This window comes from Heloderma suspectum, chromosome 2, assembly GCF_057233095.1.
Source record: "Heloderma suspectum isolate Gila_16-S chromosome 2, 16-S_ref, whole genome shotgun sequence".
Lineage (NCBI taxonomy): Eukaryota > Metazoa > Chordata > Lepidosauria > Squamata > Helodermatidae > Heloderma > Heloderma suspectum.
Genome location: NC_139459.1, coordinates 45768927 through 45793717, shown reverse-complemented (window position 1 = coordinate 45793717; position 24791 = coordinate 45768927).

Genomic DNA, 24791 nt, shown 5'->3' with positions numbered 1-24791 from the left:
GCCACCGCCACCACCCAACAAACTGACCAAGCTGACCAATTGAGTCTGGCGTTGGCCAGCGTATTCTCGGACGCCGTGTTGTGTTTGCGCACTGGGTTGCCATCGCTCTACAACTGGCTGGGCTTGCTGGGGGCACGGGATTGACGATCAGGTTCAGCGTCTCCAGCAAGCAACTTAGCCTGGCCCATGTGCTCCTGTCCTTCCCTGAAACCAGATGGCGAAGGAGCAGTCTCAGGCACAGGCATGGCAGCAGCTCCTCCCCCTTGGAGCAAGAGAAGGCAGGCTGCAAGAAAGGGTAAATTAACCCTTTGCCAGGGGAGGCTGCCTTGTCCATGAGGCCTCTCAGGACAGGGGAGGGGGGAATTTGCCCCAGGCCTGGAGCTTTGGGGAGAGTAGCTGCTGTAGCAGTAGCAGCACCCGCTCACGACAGTATCTCAGGCTCTTCCAGCCGCCTGCCCCACAGCGGTAAGCTGGGAGTGGGAGGGACCCGGCTGAGGCCTGGATCTAAAAAAAGTCCCGGGTTTTCATCCCGATGGGACCCCCCACCACTGCACCCCTGGCCTTACTGGGAAACAATGGCTTTAAACAGCCATGCCAATTCCCAAGGGAAACTCCATTTTCCTACCTAGCGTTGCCATCTCTATGTCATTCTGTTTTTAAAAGAGTAGCATGGAAGGAATGAAAAATTCAGCTTAGCATGTTATAGTTACATATATGTAACTATACAAAAATAAGTTTTTGTGAAACATATTCCAGTTTCTAAAATAATTTCTGTTTTTAGCTTACTGCTCATATTATATTACAAATTTACATAAACTTGTTCTTCGTTTCCTTGTTGCCAGCTGAGTTTTTATCAATTGTATTATGTCATGCTTACCCTTGGTTGCTGGTGTTATTTTTTTAAACCTTTCCAGACAAAGCAGAATATTTACGGACGCAATCCTATGGGGATGGCTGTAAGCCTTCAAACTTGGAGGCTTAAGGCCAGGGAATGCAGAGCGGGAGGAGCAGGAGAGGCGCTCTTCATCTCCGTACTCCGCCTGCTCTGCATTTCAGCTAGATGGCCTTTTTTGCCCATCTAGCTGAGCAGTTGGGGAGGGGGAAAGAAGGAGTCTGGGGGGCCAGAAGATTCTTTGTAAGCTGGCCTCCCCAGTCCCTTCCCCTCCCTGCCCACAGAACCGCCCCCTTTCCCTCCTCTCAGAGGTTGCTTTTGCAAGCTCAGAGAGGCAGCCAGCAAAGTTCTCTCCACACCAGCTGTGAAGGGGAGAGGAGCTTGGACTCCTGGGTCCGAGGTTGGAGCGCTGTCTCCAACCTCGGATGTAGGAATCTGAACTATCCTGTGGGCCCCCCAGACTCTGTCTAGGGGCCATAGGATTGCTCTCCCAAGGAGTTGTGCCAGGCCTCAAGCCTGCCTGACACCTTTTGTCCTGGAATCCTTTCTCCCAGTCCCAGATATTACGTGTTAAATATGTTTATGTTGCTGCCGCACCCTGGCCAAAAGACAGTTTCAGTTGTTTAGAAAAGTGAAGACCAAACATCTTTTAGAACAGAGGTTCCCAGCCTTTTTGGATGCATGGGCACATTTGGAATTTTGAAAGAATTTTGTGGATGCTATCACAAAATGGCTGCCGTGGGAGCCATGCCCGTTCACCAAATGGCTGCTGTGGTATACATGGCCAGTCACAAAACACACATTTCACAGATGGCAAACTGGTGAGGCTAAGAGATGAGTAACTTTCCCAAGAATCTGATTACAAAACAAGTAGGGTCTGAGCCCCAAAACAAAAAATCACTGATTTGTTTAAACCCAGTTTTCTGCTCCAGCAGAACACCCATTTCACAGGAGATAAACTTCCTCTTTGCTCTCTTTCTGCCATCCAACATCCCCCCCCCCATGTCTCTTTCTCTCAGGTCATACAATAGTGCCAGCTCCAGGTTTTTGAGGGCCCTTAGCCTAGACACCTCCAGTGGCCCCCCTCCCTCAGTGCGTCTACCTTCTCACGACCCTTGTCACCAGCTGCTCATGCTCCGCCTCCTCTTTTTCATCATTGCCATCACCTGCATGCTTGGCAGGCAGAGAGCCAGCGAGCAAGCAAGCAGCATCTGTTCCTCGTCCTTCTCACTACCACCATTGTCTGGGCCACAGTGAGAGGCAAGCAAACAAGTTCAATGGTGAAAGAACAGCTCCAGGGGGCTCTTGTTGGTGGGCCCCAGCTGGGGTGTAGGCACTCGGCAGGAGCCCAACCACGTCTACCCTTGGCAATCTTTGCCCAGTTACACATGCGCGCGCGCATATGCGCACACGCACAGACAGAAAGAGCGGGGCAAAACTTGATACACAGAGATCCAGAGGGAGGGGAAAACACACACACAGAGACCCATAGGGAGGGAAAACACATACGCAGACAGACAGTTCCACTCTCCCTTTGGCCCTGTCTGCCCTGCCCCTTTCCTAACCCCCCTAACATGGCCCCATCCGTTCTTTTTACACACACCCCAAGCCCCATCTGCCCTATTTTCTGCCCTCCCTGCCATGGCTTTGGCTTCCCCCTTTCCTTGGCTTTCCGCACATGGCTGTAGCCTCTCTCTTTCCACTCCCCACAGATCCATCTGCTCTGTTTTCTCCATGGCCTTCCCTTTTACCTCATGTTTCCGGCCTTCCCTCCTTCAAACCCCTGATGCAGCAGCTCAGCAAACGCACACCTTAGCCACCAGGCCTCCTTCTCTCTCCTCTCCAATCAATCCAAAGTTCTGCTGCTGCCACCAGTCGGAAGGGAAGTGGGCGTTTGTGCGGCAGGAACGGCAAGCAGGCAGTGGAGCGGCTCAGGTTAGGGCAGGGGTAGGCAGCAGGGTGGCCCCAAACACCTTTCTTGGCACCTGCCAAGGTACCCTACCTGTAAAACAAAAAAATAAATAACACAGCTGGGATCACTTCAAAGCAACATGAAGGCCTCCAGCTGCTGCCAATACACAGATGAACATCCGAGAACCTGCTCTGAGTCCCCCGCACCCCTTCAGAGGTTACGTTGTTGGGCACAAGAGACAGGACCTTTTCAGTCACATCGCCGTGACTGTGAAAGGCCTCCCAGCAATGAACATTTGTCGAGCAATGAACATTGGGCTTGTAGTAAGGTAGGTCTTTGGGTTAATATGGGACCTGCTGCTAGACTGGCATGTAGTTTAGGTCTGATAGTAGTGCTTTCTTTTATGGCGGATGCTGCTAGTTTTTGGAGGTTATGTTGTATGTTTGATGATTGTTTTTATAGTTTTAATTTTTGTAAGGTAACTCAGGATAGGAACGGTGGGAGGTCTTTTGGGGCCAAAAATGTATAAAACGTTGCAATAAATTAAATAGAACAAGTTTGTTTTAATTTTCACAAGGAGGACATTTGGAAGGAGGAAAAATAAATGGCTTTGAACTTTTTGAAAATATTTGGGGTGCCCAGCATACAAGAGTAACCAGCTGCTAAGTTGCAATAATTGCCTTTAGCATATAACATCGGGCTATGGGTTCAGATGCCACTTTCCCCCAGGTGGGTGTTTTCCTTTTTTGGAGGAACATATATGCTCAATCATGGATCACTGCCTTGTTGTGGCGAAGGGGCTTGCGTAACTCAGTGAAGCCATAAGCTATGCCGTGCAGGGCCACCCAAGACGGACAGGTCATGGCAGAGAGTTCTGACAAAATGTGGTCCACTGGAGAAGGAAATGGCAACCCACTCCAGTATTCTTCCCAAGAAAACCCCATGGAACGTATCACAAGGCTAAAAGAGATGACGCCGGAAGATGAGCCCCTCAGGTCGGAAGGTGTCCAATATACTACTGGGGAAGAGCAGAGGGTATTTCCAGGTAGCGCCAGAAAGAGTGAAGCGGCTGGGCCAAAGCCGAAAGGATACTCAGCTTTGGATGTGTCTGGTGGTGAAAAGAAAATCCGATGCTGTAAAGAACAATATTGTTTAGGAACCTGGAATGTCAGATCAACGAATCAAGGTAAGTTGGAGGGGGTCAAACATGAGATGGCAAGATTGAACATCAACATCTTGGGAATCAGCCAACTAAAATGGACAGGCATGGGCGAATTTAATTCAGGTGACTATCATATCTACTACTGTGGGCAAGAATCCCTTAGAAGAAATGGAGTAACACTCATAGTCAACAAAAGGGTGGGAAAAGCAGTACTGGGGTACAATCTTAAAAACGATAGAATGATCTCAGTATGAATCCAAGGCAAACCATTCAACATCACAGTAATTCAAGTCTATGCCCCAACCACTGATGTCGAAGAAGCTGAGGTTGATCAGTTCTATGAAGACCTACAACACCTTCTAGAACTAACACCAAAAAAAGATGTCCTCTTCATCATAGGGGATTGGAATGCTAAAGTAGGAAGTCAAGAAATCACCGGGATAACAGGCAGGCATGGCCTTGGTGTACAAAATGAAGCAGGACAAAGGCTAATAAGAGTTTTGCCAAGAGAACACGCTGATCATAGCAAACACTCTTTTCCAACAGCACAAGAGGCGACTCTACACATGGACATCACCAAATGGTCAATATCGAAATCAGATTGATTATGTCCTTTGCAGCCAAAGATGGAGAAGCTCTATACAGTCAGTAAAAACAAGACCTGGAGCTGACTGTGGCTGAGATCATGAGCTGCTTCTTGCAAAATTTCGGCTGAAATTTAAGAACATAGGGAAAACCACTAAACCATTCAGGTATGACCTAAATCATATCCCTTATGAATATACAGTGGAGGTGAGGAATAGATTTAAGGGATTAGACCTGATAGACAGAGTGCCTGAGGAACTATGGACGGAGGTCCGTAACATTGTTCAGGAGGCAGCAACGAAATCCATCCCAAAGACAAAGAAATGCAAGAAAGCCAAGTGGCTGTCTGATGAGGCTTTGCAAGTAGCTGAGGAAAGAAGGGAAGCGAAAAGCAAGGGAGAAAGGGGAAGATATAGCCAACTGAATGCAGAGTTCCAGAGAATAGCAAGGAGAGACAAGAAGGCCTTCTTAAATGAACAATGCAAAGAAATCGAGGAAAACAACAGAATGGGAAAGACTAGAGATCTCTTCAAGAAAATCGGAGATCTCAAGGGAATGTTTTGTGCAAAGACGGGCATGATAAAGGACAATGAAGGCAGGGACCTAACAGAAGCAGATGAGATTAAGAAGAGGTGGAAAGAATACACAGAAGAACTATACAGGAAAGATCTGAATGTCCCTGATAGCCATGATAGTGTGGTCACGGAACTTGAGCCGGACATCCTAGAGAGTGAAGTCAAGTGGGCCTTAGGAAGCATTAGTAACAACAAAGCTAGCGGAGATGACAGTCTTCCAGCTGAGCTATTTAAAATCCTAAAAGATGATGCTGTTAAAGTGCTGCATTCAATATGCCAACAAATTTGGAACACTCAACAATGGCCGCAAGACTGGAAAAGGTCAGTTTACATTCCAATTCCAAAGAAGGGCAATGCCAAAGAGTGTTCAAACTACCGCACAATTGCGCTTATTTCACATGCCAGCAAGGTTATGCTCAAAATCCTACAAAATCCTTCAGCAGTAAGCGAACCGAGAACTACCGGAAGTACAAGCTGGGTTTCGAAGAGGCAGAGGAACTAGAGATCAAATCGCCAACATTCGCTGGATCATGCAGAAAGCAAGAGAATTCCAGAAAAACGTCTATTTCTGCTTCATTGACTACGCTAAAGCCTTTGATTGTGTGGATCACAACAAACTGTGGCAAATTCTTAAAGTGATGGGAGTACCAGACTACCTTACCTGTCTCCTGAGAAACCTGTACGAGGGTCAAGAAGCAACAGTAAGAATCAGACATGGCAAAACTGAGTGGTTCAAAATTGGGAAAGGAGTACGACAAGGCTGCATATTGTCACCCTGCTTATTTAACTTATATGCAGAGTACATCATGAGAATCACAGGTCGGAATTAAGATTGCTGGGAGAATTATCAACAACCTCCGATATGCAGACGATACCACCCTAATGGCAGAAAGCGAAGAGGATCTCAAGAGCCTCTTGTTGAGGGTGAAAGAGAAGAGTGCAAAAGCTGGTTTGAAACCCTACATTAAAAAAACTAAGATCATGGCATCTGGCCCCATCACTTCCTGGCATATAGAAGGGGAAGAAATGGAAGCCGTGACAGATTTTACTTTCTTGGGCTCCAAGATGACTGCAGACGGTGACTGTAGCCATGAAATTAAAAGACGCTTGCTCCTTGGGAGGAAAGCTATGGCCAACCTAGACAGCATAGTAAGAAGCAGAGACATCACCTTGCCGACAAAGGTCCATCTAATCAAAGCTATGGTTTTCCCAGTAGTAATGTATGGCTGTGAGAGCTGGACTATAAGGAAGGCTGAGCGCCAAAGAATTGATGCTTTCAAACTGTGGTACTGGAGAAGACTCTTACGAGTCCCCTGGACTGCAAGGAGGTCAAATCAGTCAATCCTAAAGGAAATCAACCCTGACTGCTCATTGGAAGGACAGATACTGAAGCTGAAGCTGAAATATTTTGGCCACCTAATATGAAGAGAAAAGTCACTGGAAAAGACCCTGATTCTGGGAAAGACTGAAGGCAAAAGGAGAAGGGGACGGCAGAGGATGAGATGGCTAGATAGCATCACCAATGTAATGAATATGAACTTGAGCACACTCCGGGAGACAGCGCAGGACAGGAAGGCCTGGCATGCTATGGTCTATGGGGTCACGAAGAGTCGGACATGACTGAACGACTGAACAACAACAACAGCAACAACAATATGCTCAATAGTAGCACGCATGTTTTGGATGCAGGAGGTTCCAACTTCAAGTCGCGACATTTCCAGTTGAAAAGTATCTCAGATAGCAGAATTGGGAAGACTTCTATGAAATCCCAAAGAGCTACTGTCAGTTGGAGGAAACAGCAGTACCAATGGTCTGACTCAGATAGAGGACTCCTAGCGATAGCAAACAAGTGTGCAGGCATTTCATCTTTCCCTCCTTAATGATTGCCTGTGCGAAAAGACACAGTAGGAAAATACAGGAGGGTTGGAAACTGAAGACAGTGTTGTCTGGACCCCAGGTTTCATTCATCCATGAATGAAGCAGGATGATTGCAGGATAAAAGCCTTGTCTGGATGCTCCCAGGGGCCTAGTTTAGATGATCCAGGTTTCCAGTTCTAGATTAGAGAGGGCAACTGTAAACCAATGTGTAATTCAGAAGTGACAGCAAAATAGGGTTAGAGAAAATAGGAAACAAAGTGAAGTTATGCACAAGGTGAAAGGAAGAGACAGTATACAAGCCTGTAGCTTGTTTCATAGGTCTGAACCAGGCCTTTATATGGCAACTTCACATGTAGTGTTTTAAAAACTAAAAATAACCATGACATCTTGGAAAAAGGGAATATAGAAGATGGTTTTAGACACAAGGGTGGGAGCACCCTGGGAAATCCACGCTTTGGGTTGGATCCAACTTCATCATTATGCCTGTGGAACAGATATAACTGGTGCAATGGGATGTTCTCCTCCTCTCTGCAGTTCTCCCGCTTGCCCTCCAGATCTACTCCGGAGGGTTGGGGAGCCTTCTGGATGAGATTTGGAGGGTGCATGGGGGGCTACGGGGGGAGGAGAGGAGGCACAACCTCTGTTCCACCAGTGGTATCTGTTTCATAGGCACATCAAAGTTGGATCCAAACCTTTGTGTTCCCATCTGGATACATAAGCGGGGAAATGCTAGCACACATTATTGCACAGGACATACCTTGGTCTGTTGCAGGCAAAGTCGTAAGCACCATGAGAGCTACCCATAATACGCTTATTTTGATCCTATTGTTATAGAAATTTCAGCTTTAATATGTTTAGCTTAGCTTAAGCTGTTCTATGTAGCTAGATTTGTGTGTGTGTTCTACCTCTGTATAAAACTGCCATGCTAGCAAAGATATAGTGCTTTATCAGAGACTCAGGAATGTCAAGAATGTAGTATGCAAGAGTACGTGACTCTCTCTCTGCTGTCTCTCTACGCATGCTTGAGTGTTGAGGGGTGTGGTTTGTGCCAGCTAGACAAAGAAGTTAGTAGAGAGCAGGCATAAGACAACCCCCAAAGACTTTGTGTATATAAGCTTCTGAATCACATTACTTGGTTGCCGTCTTTGTTGGTGCATTAGCCCCAAAGGTTGCCTTATTCTGCAGAATAAAATCATGTTGGACCAGATCTCTACCTCCTCTCGTTCTTGGTAAACAAGTTGGATGAGTCTACCAGGGATAGAACACAATTTTTGTAACAACATGGATGTGCAGCCACATATTAACCCCTCAATGTATGATAATGTCAAGAACATGCCTACAAGCCCTGGGTAGGGTTGGTACTTATCTCATCCCAGCCTTCCTTAAAGTAGTGGTGGGAAGAAGGCTGAGCACTGGCTATTGATGGACCATCTAGCACCTGCTGGTTCCTGGGATTCTTGCAAAGATTGCTGAAACTTCTTATTGGGGTCAGCATCAAGGGTGGGCACGGTTGGGCACCTCTCAAGGACCAACACCCCAGCAATGGCAAGTTGCCCCCTGGAGTTGCTACTCCTCTTCACCATTGAAACCTGCTTGTTCACCTGCCTCTCGCTCTGGCCCAGACAGTCATGGTGGTGAGAAGAAGGAGAGGTAGATGCTGCTGCCAACTTGCTCACTGGCTCTCTGCCTGATAAGCAAGCAAGTGGCAGCAATGATAAGAAAGAGGGTGAGGAGCAATAGCAGCAGGTGGCAACAGCGATAAGAAGGTAGACTCACTAAGCAAGGAAGGGGCCCGTTGAGGGTGTCTTGACCAAGGAACCTTAAAAACCTGGACCCGGCACTGCTTCTTATGTTCCTAAAAAAGGAAAGGTTCCTCCTGTGCAAGCAGTGGGTCATTACTGACCCCTAGAGGAATGCCTGCTTACGCTGGCCTTTTCATGGCAGACTATAGTGGGGTGGTTTGCCGTTGCCTTCCCCAGTTGTGACTACCTTGCCCCCAGTAAGCTGGGTACTCATTTTACCAACCTCGGAAGGATGGAGGGCTGAGTCGACCTGAGCCGGCTACCCGAGACCCAGCTTCCACTGGGATCGAACTCAGGTCGTGGGGAGAGTTTCGATTGCAATACTGCCACCCACCACTCTGTGCCACATGAGGCTCTAAGCAAGAGTGCATAGTCAGGGTCACATAGCAGATTAGTTATCCTGAATATGCAGTGTCATATACTTGAACCACATGATTGGTGGAAAACAGGGATTCTTGTACAATAAAAAGTAGACCATGCAAGATTCAAGGCAGGCCATCCCTAAAACTTCAGTAAAGTACTAGCCCCATCTGCTGACAATTAGTGAAATAGCCATGCAATATATTTAGACGTTTAAAAAAGAAGTGCAAAGGCAGGAGAATACGTGCTGATTTCATAGAGCTAACCCATGTCCTTTCAACAAGAGAACATGAGAACATGACCATGCAAAGCAGTTGATCTTCAATTGCTCTGTGTGCAGGATCTTCTCCTGTTGATTTGGGAAACAACCATTTTGTCAGCCATTTTGACTTTCTACTAGAAGTATGGATTACTATATGTAATGAGGTATTCAGTACAAGCATAACATGTTTTGTGAATTAAGAGATTAAACAAAAATCAGAGCCAAGAGTATACACAGCGGATCTGGAGTTCAGCAAGTCTGATATGGTCTTATGGATAGACCTTGGAGGAGTACAGTATATTTCTGGATATACAATGTGACTTTTTGTATTTGACAACAGTGAACTGTTTATATATGCACATACACATAGAGAGAGAATGAGAGTTACAATTGTTTATATAGCATTGCTCATTGAACAAATTATAACTGGTCTGTTATTTATTATAATAGGGATGGATAAATTTGTCAATTTCAGTTTCTGTAAGTTTCTAATTTTTCCAATCTTACTTTGGTTGCTCTCGAACTTTGAGAATTTAAGTTCAGTTTGTCCCAAATGTTGAGCTTTTTTTTTTTTTAAGTTTGCATGAGAATTCATAAGCATTTTTATTCACATGTGTCCTGACACATGCATTTTTGTATGCATCTTTGCCTAATAGACACATCTTTGAAGCAATATTCCTAATATAATTAGGTGTTTTGAATGTTATTTTTCCTAATATACACATTTTGTACACATTTTTGGATTGGAGAACTCCACTGCAAAATTCGGAAAAGTAAATTCTGAAGGATAACTGAGTGTCAGTTCATGTGTTAGTTTGAAAGTGCAAAATAAAGTAAGTTTGCATTAAAAGACAAACCAAGGTAATTTCTCCTGCATCCCTTTAAGGGAGCCTACCCTTCTTTTCCATCGCATACGCCCAGAGAGCTTCGGCTATTGGGCGGTATAGAAATAAATAAATAAATAAATAAATAAAATATGCATCAACAGGAACCTGTTTACACAATCAACTGGCTACACTGAATGCAAGGAGGGCAGGGATGTAGAATGACGGTGGTAGGCTCCATCCCCTACTTCCATGTGTTACTGGCTCTTTTGCTCACTTGTAGACACAGACTCCATCCATGCAGTTGGGAACCTTCATGGTTCTGTGCACATAGGCTGAGTGCAATAGATCCAATGAATGTAAGGAAATTGGGAAGGAGCCTGCTGCCGTGATCCCACTCTCTCACCCTCCATGCATTCATTTGCACCCAGGTAGTCGTATGAATAGAGCTATTGACACACACACAGAGTGCCAGCGTGTGTCAGACCAGGTGAGAGTGGTCTACAACCAGCAAGAGCAAGACTCCTAATTGCTCAAATCAGAAAGCAGACATGCCCTGGAAGCTTTTAGGAAACATCATCTCACCAGTTCTGGCCTATGGATACAAGGAGATGTCCTTTGCTGTTGTAGTGGGTCTCCCTGAAGGTCCCCTCTTTGGCCAGAGCTATTGCAGGTTCAAGTCTTGGGCATAGGTGTGGCATATTTCATAGAATCATAGAACAGGAGGATTGGAAGCAGCCTATAAGACCATCAAGTCCAGCCCCCTGCTCAATGCAGGAATCCAAGTCAAAGCATCCCTGACAGATGGCTGTCCAGCTTCATCTTGAATGCCTCCAGTGTGGGAAAGCCCACTACTTCCCTAGGTAATTGGTTCCACTGTCGTATTGCTCTAACAGTCAGGATGTTTTTCCTGATGTTCAGCCAGAATCTGGCTTCCTGTAATTTGAGCCCATTATTCCGTGTCCTGCACTCTGGGATGATTGAGAAGAGATCCTGGCCTTCCTCTCCATGACAACCTTTCAAGTACTTGAAGAGCACTATCATATCTCCCCTCAGTCTTCTATTCTCAAGGCTAAACATGCCCAGTTCTTTCAGTCTCTCCTCATAGGGCTTTGTTTCCAGTCTCCCGATCATCTTCATTGCCCTCCTCTGAACCTTCTCTAGTATGTCTGCATCCTTCTTAAATTGTGGTGCCCAGAACTGGACACAGTACTCCAGATGAGGCCTAACCAGTGCTGAGTATAGAGGAACCAGTACTTCATGGGATTTGGAAGCTATACTTCTATTAATGCAGCCCAGAGTAGCGTTTGCTTTTTTTGCAGCCACATCATATTGTTGGTTCATATTCAGCTTGTGATTTACAACAATTCCAAGATCCTTCTCGCTTGTAGTATTGTTGAGCCAAGTATCCCCCACCTTGTAACTGAATTTGGTTTCTTTTTCTAGGTGCAGAACTTGGCATTTATCCCTATTAAATTTCATTCTGTTGTTTTCTGCCCAGCGCTCCAGTCTATCAAGATCACTTTGAATTTTGTTTCTGTCTTCCCAAGTATTAGCTATCCCGCCCAATTTTGTGTCATCTGCAAATCTGATCAGCATTCCCTGCACCTCCTCCTCCATGTCATTCATAGAATCATAGAATAGTAGGGTTGGAAGGGGCCTACAAGGCCATCGAGTCCAACCCCCTGCTCAATGCAGGAATCCAAGTCAGAGCATCCCTGACAAATGGCTGTCCAGCCTCGTCTTAAAGGCCTCCAGTGTGGGAGAGCCCACCACCTCCCCAGGTAATTGGTTCCATTGCCGTATTGCTCTGACACTCAGGAAGTTTTTCCTGATGTTCAGCCGGAATCTGGCTTCCTGTAACTTGAGCCCATTATTCCGTGTCCTGCACTCTGGGATGATCAAGAAGAGATCCTGGCCTTCTTCTCTGTGACAACCTTTCAAGTACTTGAAGAGTGCTATCATATCTCCCCTCAGTCTTCTCTTCTCAAGGCTAAACATGCCCAGTTCTTTCAGTCTCTCTTCATAGGGCTTTGTTTCCAGTCCCCTGATCATCTTTGTTGCCCTCCTTTGAACCCTCTCCAGCTTGTCTGCATCCTTCTTAAAGTGTGGTGCCCAGAACTGGACACAGTACTCCAGATGAGGCCTAACCAGTGCTGAGTAGAGGGGAACTAGTACTTCCCGGGATTTGGAAGCGATGCTTCTATGAATGTAGCCCAAAATAGCATTTGCCTTTTTTGCAGCCACATCACATTGTTGGCTCATATTCAGCTTGTGATCGACGACAATTCCAAGATCCTTCTCGCTCGTAGTGTGGTTGAGCCACGTATCCCCCATCTTGTAACTGTGCATTTGGTTTCTTTTTCCTAGGTGCAGAACTTGGCATTTGTCCCTATTAAATGCCATTCTGTTGTTTTCTGCCCAGCACTCCAGTCTATCCAGATCACTTTAAATTTTGTTTCTGTCTTCCAAAGTATTAGCTATCCCTCCCAATTTTGTGTCATCTGCAAATTTGATCAGCATTCCCTGCACCTCCTCCTCCAAGTCATTAATAAAAATGTTGAAGAGCACTGGGCCCAGGACTGAGCCCTGCGGTACCCCACTCGTTACCTCTCCCCAGCTTGAGAAGGTCCCATTGATAAGCACTCTTTGAGTCCGATTCTGTAGCCAACTGTGGATCCACCGGATCGTTGTTTCATCTAGCCCACTTCGAGCTAGTTTGCTCATCAGGATATCATGGGGCACTTTGTCGAAAGCTTTGCTGAAGTCGAGGTATATGATGTCTACAGCATTCCCACGGTCTACAAGGGAGGTGACTTGATCAAAAAATGAGATCAGATTTGTCTGGCAGGACTTGTTTTTGACAAATCCATGTTGGCTTCGAGTAATCACGGCATTGTTGTCAAGGTGCTTCCAGATGGATTGCTTTATGATCTGCTCCAGAATTTTCCCAGGGATTGATGTCAGACTGACTGGTCTGTAGTTCCCAGGTTCCTCCTTTTTACCCTTTTTGAAGATAGGGACAACGTTAGCCCTCCTCCAGTCATCTGGCACTTCCCCGGTCCTCCATGATTTCTCAAAGAGAATAGACAGCGGTTCTGAGAGTTCTTCTGCCAGTTCCTTTATTACTCTAGGATGCAGTTCATCTGGCCCTGGAGATTTGAACTCATTCAAAGTAATGAGGTGTTCCTTGACCATATGCCTGTCGATCTCAAGCTGCAATCCTGCCCCTTCAGCCTGTACTTCGCCTTTGCCAGGGGGGTCATAGACCCTCTTTTGGGAGAAGACTGAGCCAAAGTAGGAATTGAGCACCTCCGCCTTTTCTTTGTCATCTGTTATCATTTTGCCATCCTTATTTAATAGCTGAACAACCATTTCTTTCCTCTGCCTTTTACTATGCACGTAGCTGAAGAAAGCCTTTTTGTTGTTTTTAGCATCCCTCGCTAACCTCACCTCGTTCTCCGCTTTAGCCTTCCTGACGCCATCCCTGCAATTCTGTGCTACCTGCCTGTACTCTTCCTTTGTTACTTGGCCTTCTTTCCACTTCCTATATGTGTCCTTTTTTGTTTTCAGGTCATCCCTAAGCTTTTTGTGAAGCCACATTGGCTTCTTCTGTTGTCTTCCACCTTTTCTTCTTGTTGGAATTGTTTGTGATTGTGCCTTGAGAATTTCCTTTTTTAAAAGTTCCCACCCATCTTGGACTCCTTTTCTCGCTAGCATTGTTTGCCATGGGACCTTACTGATCATTGTTCTGAGTTTATTAAAATCAGCTTTCCTAAAATCCAGGGTACGCGTTTGAGTACACTCGGCTTTTGCTTCCCTTAGAACCAAGAACTCAAGTACAACATGGTCGCTTTCCCCCAGAGTTCCTGTAACTGCTACTTTATCCACTAAGTCATCTCTGTTGGTTAGGATCAAGTCAAGGATAGCCGATCCTCTAGTTCCTTCCTCTACTTTCTGTAGGAGGAAGTTATCCGCCACACAAGTCAGGAATTTCCTGGAGGGGCCATGTTTTGCAGAATTTGTCTCCCAACAAATATCGGGGAAATTGAAGTCCCCCATTACTACTACATCATGCTTCCTTAAAACATTGGCTATTTGCTTTTCAAAAGTTTCATCCTTGGCTTCTCCTTGATTGGGTGGCCGGTAGTAGACTCCGACCACCAGGTTCCTTTTAGTCTTTGCTCCATTTATTTCAACCCAGATGCTCTCGATGGGGCTACCAAGCTCCTCCTCCTGTATTTCTGTGCAGAGATATGTATTTTTCACATACAGTGCAACCCCGCCTCCCTTTCTGTTCCTCCTGTTCTTTTTGAACAAGTTATATCCTTCAACTGCTGTATTCCAGTCATGAGAGTCATCCCACCAAGTCTCAGTTATACCTATCAAGTCATAATTTCCCTCCTGTATTAAGAGTTCAAGTTCGTTCTGTTTGTTTCCCATACTCTGGGCATTAGTATATAGACATCGAAGACCATGTGCTTCATAGTCTGGCTTTCTTCCTACATGTGTCTGAAGACTATTATTGGGCGCTATCAGCGCTGTTCTCTCCATTGGAGTGCATGCGCCTACGTCCATTGTTACCCCCAACATTACATCTCCCTTCCCCGTAGGATTCAGTTTAAAGCCCTCCTGATGAAGTTCTTCATGCTGTGGCCAAACACATTCTTCCCAGCCTTTGTGAGGTGCAACCCATCCCTAGCCAACAGCCCATCTTCCAGGAAGTATAGCCCGTGGTCCCAGAATCCAAATCTCTCTCGTCGGCACCACCTTCGTAGCCAGTCATTCACCCGGAGTATTTTTCGTTCCCTTTCTATCCCTCTTCTAACTACTGGAAGGATGGATGAGAAAACTATCTGGGCCCCAAAGTTCTTGAGTTTCCTTCCCAAAGCTTCAAAGTCTGACGTGATCTCTTCGTAGCTCCGCTTGGCGGTATCATTTGTTCCCACATGGATGAGAAGAAAGGGATACCTGTCAGTGGGCTTTATGAGTGCAGGCAACCTTTCAGTCACGTCTCTAATCTGTCCTCCCGGGAGACAACATACCTGGCGAGTCCACGGGTCTTCGCGACATACTTGGGTCTCGATCCCACGCAGCAAGGAGTCTCCCACTACTACCACTCTTCTCTTCTTCTTCTTGTAGGCCTGGGTTTCATCGCCTCTGTTTGACTGACCTTTAGCCTCTTGCTCACTCTCATGCAGGTTCCCCTGTGATTCGTCCTCTGCAGGCTGTCCTCCAGTCTCATCTGCAAGTACCTGGAATCGGTTCCACAGCTCCACCGCTTCCACTGGTGCAGAGTGGCGTCTAGTTCTTCTTCTCCTAACTGTCACCGTTTTCCAAGGAGTATCCTCTACTCCATTTTTCTTCTCCTCAGCATTTCCCACTTCTGCCTCATCTTGCTGTTGCTCTTCAAGCTTCTGGTCTGCCCTTTGCTGCTGTAGTTCCCCCATTCTGTCCAAGAACTCTTCGTGTTCTCTTATTCCCCGGAGGGTTGACAGTCGCCGCTCCAGTCCACTTACTTTTTCCTCCAGCAGCGTGATCAACTTGCACTTGTTGCAGGTGTAGGCCATGTTGTTCTCAGGCAAGAAAACAAACATGGCACACACCTTGCAGGTCACCACCACTGGAGAGTCTTGTCCTTCCATAGCCCCTTTTCCCTTTTTGTGTCTAGCTTTGTGATTGTTCTAGACTAGCCTGTGCCTGCTCCTCTACTCAGTAGAGGTTAAAAGCAGAGTCCCACTGGTGTGGAAGTGTGTGTTACAAGACAAATAAATGGGAAAAAGTTATTTAAAAAAAAATGTTAGGGGCCTCCCCCTTGACCTCCCCTGCCGAACTCCCCTGGCCAACTCCTGTTTGCTCCCCCTGTTCGCTCGCTCTGTTCACTCGCTCTCTGGGAGCTTGCCTGCTTCTGTAGTCCCTGGACCAGCTGGAGCAGCTTGCTCTGCTCTGCTCAGCTGGGAGGCGGGAAACAGACTGAAGCTTCCCGCCCAGTCAGCTGCTGGGAGTACTCAGGCCACACCCCTCCAATTCAGTTGGAGCTCTCAGAAGCTCCTGGTGAGCTCACAGCCAGTCAGAAGGATAAAGGGCAGCGCCCTGGGCTTCCTGCAGCCCACTTACCTCTTAGCCTCTGTCTCCTTTGTCTCCTTTGTCTCTTCAACCACTGCAACTCCCCTGGCCAACTCCTGTTTGCTCCCCCTGTTCGCTCGCTCTGTTCGCTCGCTCTCTGGGAGCTTGCCTGCTTCTGTAGTCCCTGGACCAGCTGGAGCAGCTTGCTCTGCTCTGCTCTGCTCAGCTGGGAGGCGGGAAACAGACTGAAGCTTCCCGCCCAGTCAGCTGCTGGGAGTACTCAGGCCACACCCCTCCAATTCAGTTGGAGCTCTCAGAAGCTCCTGGTGAGCTCACAGCCAGTCAGAAGGATAAAGGGCAGCGCCCTGGGCTTCCTGCAACCCACTTACCTCTTAGCCTCTGTCTCCTTTGTCTCCTTTGTCTCTTCAGCCACTGCAGCTCCCCTGGCCAACTCCTGTTTGCTCCCCCTGTTCGCTCGCTCTGTTCGCTCGCTCTCTGGGAGCTTGCCTGCTTCTGTAGTCCCTGGACCAGCTGGAGCAGCTTGCTCTGCTCTGCTCTGCTCAGCTGGGAGGCGGGAAACAGACTGAAGCTTCCCGCCCAGTCAGCTGCTGGGAGTACTCAGGCCACACCCCTCCAATTCAGTTGGAGCTCTCAGAAGCTCCTGGTGAGCTCACAGCCAGTCAGAAGGATAAAGGGCAGCGCCCTGGGCTTCCTGCAACCCACTTACCTCTTAGCCTCTGTCTCCTTTGTCTCCTTTGTCTCTTCAACCACTGCAACTCCCCTGGCCAACTCCTGTTTGCTCCCCCTGTTCGCTCGCTCTGTTCACTCGCTCTCTGGGAGCTTGCCTGCTTCTGTAGTCCCTGGACTAGCTGGAACAGCTTGCTCTGCTCTGCTCAGCTGGGAGGCGGGAAACAGACTGAAGCTTCCCGCCCAGTCAGCTGCTGGGAGTACTCAGGCCACACCCCTCCAATTCAGTTGGAGCTCTCAGAAGCTCCTGGTGAGCTCACAGCCAGTCAGAAGGATAAAGGGCAGCGCCCTGGGCTTCCTGCAACCCACTTACCTCTTAGCCTCTGTCTCCTTTGTCTCCTTTGTCTCTTCAACCACTGCAACTCCCCTGGCCAACTCCTGTTTGCTCCCCCTGTTCGCTCGCTCTGTTCGCTCGCTCTCTGGGAGCTTGCCTGCTTCTGTAGTCCCTGGACCAGCTGGAGCAGCTTGCTCTGCTCTGCTCTGCTCAGCTGGGAGGCGGGAAACAGACTGGGAGGCGGGAAACATTCATAAAAATGTTGAAGAGCACTGGGCCCAGGACTGAGCCCTGCGGTACCCCTACTCATTACCTCGTTACCTCTCCCCAGTTTGAGGAGATCCCATTGATAAGCAGTGTTTGAGTCCGATTCTGTAGCCAACTGTGGATCCACCTGATACTTATTTCATCTAGCCCACTTTGAGCTAGTTTGCTCATCAGGATATCATGGGGCACTTTGTCGAAAGCTTTGCTGAAGTCGAGGTATATTATGTCCACAGCATTCCCACAGTCCACAAGGGAGGTTACCTGATCAAAAAATGAGATCAGTTTAGTCTGGCAGGACTTGTTCTTGACAAATCCATGTTGGCTTCGAGTAATCACTGCATTGTTTTCAAGGTGCTTACAGACTGATTGCTTTATAATGTGCTCCAGAATTTTCCCAGGGATTGATGTCTGACTGACTGGTCTGTAGTTCCCAGGTTCCTCCTTTTTGCCCTTTTTGAAGATAGGGACAACATTAACCTTCCTCCAGTCATCTGGCACTTCACCTGTCTGCCATGATTTCTCAAAGATAACAGACAGTGGTTCTGAGAGTTCTTCTGCCCTTTCCTTTATTACTCTAGGATGCAGTTCGTCTGGCCCTGGAGATTTGAACTCATTCAAATTAATTAGGTGTTCCTTGACCATATGCCTGTCGATCTCAAGCTGCAATCCTGCCCCTTCAGCCTGTACTTTGCCTTTGCCAGGGGGCTCATAGACCCTCTTTTGGGAGAAGACTGAGCCAAAGTAGGAACTTCTGCCTTTTCTTTGTCATCTGTTATCATTTTGCCATCCTCATTGAATAGTTGAACCACCATTTCCTCTGTCTTTTACTATGCACGTATCTGAAGAAAGCCTTTTTGTTGCTTTTAGCATCCCTTGCTAACCTCAGCTCATTCTCAGCCTTTAGCCTTCCTGACGCCATCCCTAAAATTCTGTGCTACCTGCCTGTACTCTTCCTTTGTAGCTTGGCCTTCCTTCCACTTCCTGTATGTGTCCTTTTTTGTTTTTAGGTCATCTCTAAGCTTTTTGTGAAGCCTTCTTCTATTGTCTTCTACCTTTTTTTCTTGTTGGAATTGTTTGTAATTGTGCCTTTAGAATTTCCTTTTTAAAAAACTCCCATCCATCTTGGACTCCTTTTCTCATTAGAGTCACTTGCCATGGGACCTTACTTATCATTTTTCTGAGTTTATTAAAATTGGCTTTCCTAAAATCCAGGGTATGCGTTTGGCTACACTCGGTTTTTGCTTCCTTTAGAACCAAGAACTCAAGTATAACATGGTCACTTTCCCCCAGAATTCCCGTAACTGCTACTTTATCTACTAAGTCATCTCTGTTAGTTAGGATCAAGTCAAGGATAGCCGATCTTCTAGTTTCTTCCTCCACTTTCTGTTTGTCCTCTAAGGTATTGTAAGTACTCCAAGAAGGATACAGTGAGCCAGATCTACCCACATGTGAGGCAACATACTACAACAACAGTTTGTTTAGGATTGACGCATCAAGGGAGAATAAGACTGAACACTGATTGGAGTTAATTAATTAGTATCACTGTCTTTCACTTTACTCCTTGAACTGTCATTTCAGGGCACTGTTCTGCTAGAAAGTAGCATACTGCTTAAGCCTAGCAGCTTCACATACTGCTGAAGCCTAGCTTGTAGGATTTTGAGCATAACCTTGCTGGCTACTAATCAGTCAATCCTAAATCAGTCAATCCTAAAGGAAATCAAACCTGAGTGCTCATTGGAAGGACAGATACTGAAGCTGAAGCTCAAATATTGTGGCCACCAAATGCGAAGAGAAAACTCACTGGAAAAGACTCTGATGCTGGGAAAGATTGAAGGCAAAAGGAAAAGGGGATGGCAGAGGATGAGATGGCTAGATAGCATCACCAATGCAATGAATATGAACCTGAGCATACTCCGGGAGAGAGTGGAGGACAGGAAGGCCTGGTGTGCTATGGTCCATGGGGTCACAAAGAATCGGACATGACTTAACGACCGAACAACAACAACAAATTTCCAGGTTGGGACATCAAAGAAAATGCTGTGATGCTTTGTGAGTCATACAGAAGATCCTACTCATCTCCATATAGCCAGAGGTCCTCCAAGTCAGTGCGATAGCGAGGGCCACTGTTGTTGTTCCAAGGCCTTTGCCTGTGGCTGGGAAAGACACTGATTGCCTCCCTTCTCCTTGCTGCGGAACAAAGTTGAAGTTTCAGTGTGCAGTCTCCAAGCACATAACAATTTTTATTTTATTTTTAATGTTTCCCAAATCACTGCAAACAAAACAACAACAACTGGCTGAATCATCACAGATGTACTGTAGTGTTTTGGTTAAACCAAACTCAGGAATTTTGTATGCCTTTTGCCCACATAGTTACCTGAGCAGCCAGCTTAGCAACCCAAAGCTACTTGCGGAAACATAAAAAGACCAGCTTTCTGTAGCTTACCGTCATCCAGTTAGTAGGTGTACAGCAGTTGCTATTTCACGTGGGAAGCATTGGGGTTTTTGCAAAGAGGCCTAATACCAAAATATAGATGTATCTGTTTCATTCTCTGAACGTTTCTAGTTTCTGGGTAGAAAAGGAAGCGTGTTTACTTACACTACAGGTGCCTTGCGACTCAGATGACCACAGGGCCCAAGCATGGATGGAATAGGTACACTTTACTGGGGGCAGGGGACCCTGGCCTGGACTACAAGCCTGCTACTATACGGGTGGAAAATCAGGCCGAATTGTAGATCACGCTTAAGGATATTTATGCAAGTGTATTTCCCTGTAGCTTTGTACCTGCATGGGGTATCTAGATCTTGTGATCCATGCTAGAATCAATCCGAAGTAGCTCTGATGTTCATCTAGAACAAAGAGAGAGGGTGTGGGGAAGAGAGCTTGTACAGGAAACACTAGAACTCTGGTTTGAGCGATACAGAGAATTGTACCACTCTGCTTGATGCTCTCCAAAGAACTACAAGCTCCAGAGTTCCTTAGTTCCTGCTGACATTTCCTGTCAACAAGGTATGGCATCTGATGGGAAGCAATAAAGAGAGGCAAGTACTATAATAATCAGAGACACTGAAGCCCTATTCAGAAGTTATTACAAATATGTAGACCAATGTGTGAGCAAGAATACACTGACTAATCTCACCCGTCATCACACGGGCTGACTAGCCCTACCGTCTGGCATCTGTGTGTACGGCACTGAAGTCTGCAGGGATAGAGCCTATGCATGTACAGCTGTATGCACAAAGCCCAGTCATGTAGGCAGCCTCCCCGTGAGCATTTGCACAAGGCCTGGATGGCAGGGGGCAAGGCTATGCCCAAGTGTCAGAGGCTGGGCTAGTCAGTGCATCCCCGCTCACACATTTGTCTACATGTGAGTAATAACTTCTGAATAAGGGTTGAGATTCCAGGAAAAGTTAGAGCCAGTGTGGCTGAAAGGATTTAAAGGCCTCAGAACATATGTAAGTAAATGAGTGAGGCCTCTGTTAATCCCCAGAATGCATAGAACTGATGCTAGATCCCAGGGACTGGGCACAGTGTCTGAAGTGTATGATTAATGTACATACATGCCATATGTCAGAGTCTGATAATACAAATCAGGCAGCCATAAGAGCTTAAACAAAGGGAAATTGAAAGAAGCTAAAGAGCACTAATCATTTCTCCAATTTTTCAAACAGACAAGGAACTGAAGGCAAGGGTGGGGGGCATATTACAAGTTTGTGCTGGGTTCAGAGAAGCAATAGTTGGGCACTGCATACGATGGTCTTGCTTTGTGGCAGGGAACTGGAGTCTTGGCTTCTCCTACCCTTTCCCATTCTAAGCGTAGAGGCAATTATGATTTTAAAGCGTTCTTCATGTTATGCGCCCCAAATGTCCCCAGGGCCCTGTCTGCACGACCATGGAAGGAGAAGGAAGGAGTGGCTTACCCGCATTTTTCAAGGAGCTGGCTTTGGCCCTGTAGGACTCCATGGGCGTGTAAATCGCACCATTCTAAGTCATTTTACAGAACATACTTCCGGGCGGGGGGGGGTGGGGGTGGTGTGAATGCCATCTGACTGGCAGGGGCTGCTCAGCCAATAAGGCAGGTTCCCCCCATCCAGGCTCTCCCCCACCTTTCTCCTTTGATAAAATCTTCCTCCTGTGTCTTGATAATCTCAGTAGAGTGCGCATTTCAGGAACAAGCCTCATTGAGTACAATGGGAGTTACTTCCAAGTAGACACTAATGGGTTCGTTCTGGGAAAGAGAGCAGTAAACACAGGGATGGGGAAGCCAACCCCCATTGTAACCTGATGCGTCGCAGGACCACTGTAATGGAGGTGTGAATTAGTTACTTCTGAAGGCACTAAACCAAGCCATGGAGAATTGCAGGTTCGGTAAAGCGCTTTACAGGCTTCAAACTCTGTGTTCAATTCAGGGGGGTCTCTGTAAAGTCTGACGTGGGCATTCAGAAGGCAAGCCTCATTGACCACAATGGGAGTTATTTCTGAGAAGACACTAATAGGTTTGTTGTGGGAAAGAGAGCAATAAACACAGGGACGGGAAACCAGCCCCCATTGTAACCCGAAGTTGCACAGGATCTCTGTAACAAAGGTGTGAAGTAGTTACTTCCTAAGGCAATAAACCAAACAATGGAGAAGCAGAGCCTTGAGATCACGCTTTAAAGCATTTAGGGAATTTCTGCTATAAATTGTGCCATTTCAGTTGAGGGGGATCTCTGTAAAGTCTGATGTGGGCATTCAGGGGACAAGCTTCATTGAGTACAATGGGAGTTACTTTTGAGTAGACACTAATTGGTCTGTGCAGGGATGGGAAACACACAATAAACACCCCTTGACCAGGGTCAAGGTGAAAGGCACACCCCTGGGCAGGGCTAGCATACTCGAGGTCAATGCAGGGGTTGGGGCGCACAGCAACTATACTAGTGAGAACCCAACTTAAGGAAAAGAATTGGACTTGAAGCAGTCTCAGGAAATCCGGTGTTCCCTGATAAGCTCTGGGGTGGCTGCTGGAGGGCCATGACGTCATCTATCCTTAATGACCTCAAGTCCTCAACACACAACTGGCCTGGAGTGAATCGCTGGTGGAGACACCCCCCAGGTATGCATTCAGGAGGACATAACATGTGCCCACAGACAATGCCTGTGGCGATCCCTATAAACAGGGCCTCTGAAAAAGGTGCTGCTGCAGTTGTGAAAACTGGCAGGAAGCCACAGCCCTATCTCTGGATGCCCAGGGCACAGGCTTTATTTTCCGTATGAATTCATGCCCAGGGCTAAGTAGAATGTACCACATACTGATGCTTTTATATGCCTGAATCAGCCCTTAAGTTATCAAGTCAGTCTGTTCAGATCTCCAACACAGAAGCTAATGAGAAATGATCCCTTAAACCACCCTTCCCCAACCTGCCCCCTCCAGGTGTGTTGGACTACAACTCCCATAATCCACAGCCAGCCTCTCTCTGCATGGAGAAAGGGCCTCAACTAGAGCCTGGAGGAGCTGCTCCCCTGGGCACCAGCTGAGTCCAAAGCTGGTTTTGCTCCTCCTGGGCCTTCTCCAATCAGGTAAGGTGAAGGAGGAGTGACATGGATTCAGCCACAGCCTCCAGACTGCAGCTCGCTTGCTCTCCCACCTCCTCGTCCTTCGGAAGGGGAAGAGCTCTGGGGAAGGGGAGGAGCCTCACCCGAGGCCTGGCAGAATTTGGCCTGCAAGCCAGAGGTTCCCCATCTCTGCCTTATGTAAACTATATGTGTAGTAATTCTTTACAAATTTAGTTGTCATGTTTTCTCCCGAAGAATCCTGGGAAGTGTAGTTTCATGAGGTGCTGAGAATTCTGTTAGAGGTCCTTAGCCCTCCCTCACAGAATCATAATTTGCTATATTTCCTGGGATGAGGGAGATGTTAAAGCTGTAATGTGGATATGCCTGAAGTAGTTTTACAGCATAATTCTGTGTCTCTTTACTTAAAAGTAAATGCTACTTAATTCAATGGGGCTTACTCCCTAATAAATATACACAGGATTGTAGCCACACAGTTCAATCCTATGCTTGTTTACATGGAAGAAAGTTCCACTGTGTTCAGTGGGACTAGTAAACTTTTTTCATTTATGTGTATCTATGGAGAAACTGCCACAAAAACATCAGACATATAGAAATCAATGTAAAGAGAGCTACACATATAAATTAGAAGAGAATCTGAATTATTATTTTCTCATGAGTTTTATGGCACTGATTCACTCATAAACACGTCCCACACATCTTGAGCTGAGTCAACCACTAAACCAAGAAAAAGCATCACTGTCAGTAGGGAAGAGGCTTGCACGAGGATAATGATTCTGCAAAGCTGTACCTGCAGAATGATTCAGAAAAGTGATGCTGAAAGAAAGATCAGAAATACAAGAGACAAAAAAGTGGAAGGGGTATAAAAACAGAGACATAAAACTGCAGCATACACTAAAAATGGGAAGACGGGTGTGCGAAGATGATGGAATAAACAAGAGAAATGCGTGACAGGGGGGAAAGGGGGTGTTTTGTGCACACACAAATGCAAGATGGGTATTTTTCTGCCTGAAGTGATGTCTGGGAATTATAAAATGTGTTGAATTTTATATGTTTACTTGAATTGGTTCTTTTGGATTTTTTTAGTCCAATCCTATACATGTCTACTCAAAAGTGTTAGATAAAAATAGTCCTTGCTTTCGGTTTAGAAGGAAAGGATGCCAGGCAGGCAGCAGTGGATCCAACACTATTTTATTGAAACGTTTTGCAAAACGGGTGCAGAGCAGTCTGGACCTCGAGACACGTGTGCAAAAGCCTTTTATACCATATTGCTTCTATTGTTCTTACTAGTAACCAATGAAACAGTTAGTACATCGGCTCACCAAGTCAATAGCCAATAAACAGTTAGTATCAGCTTACCAAACTGTTAGTCATGAGCACGTCAGTATGATTTTCTTTTTGCTCTGCCTACATTTTTCGCCACTCGGGCTTTTATGTAACTTGAGACGCCAACAGTTACGGAGTCTCTTTTTCTAACAATTCCCTCCTTTAAGTCTTTATTCATGTCTTAAAGCGTTTAAAACGGAGCCTCTTTATTGGTACAATAAAGCAAGAGCATCTGTTTTGACAGCGGTTTTTATCAATCGCTGGGATAAGCTTTTAACACAGGGGATAATGCAACAACCAAATAACACTAT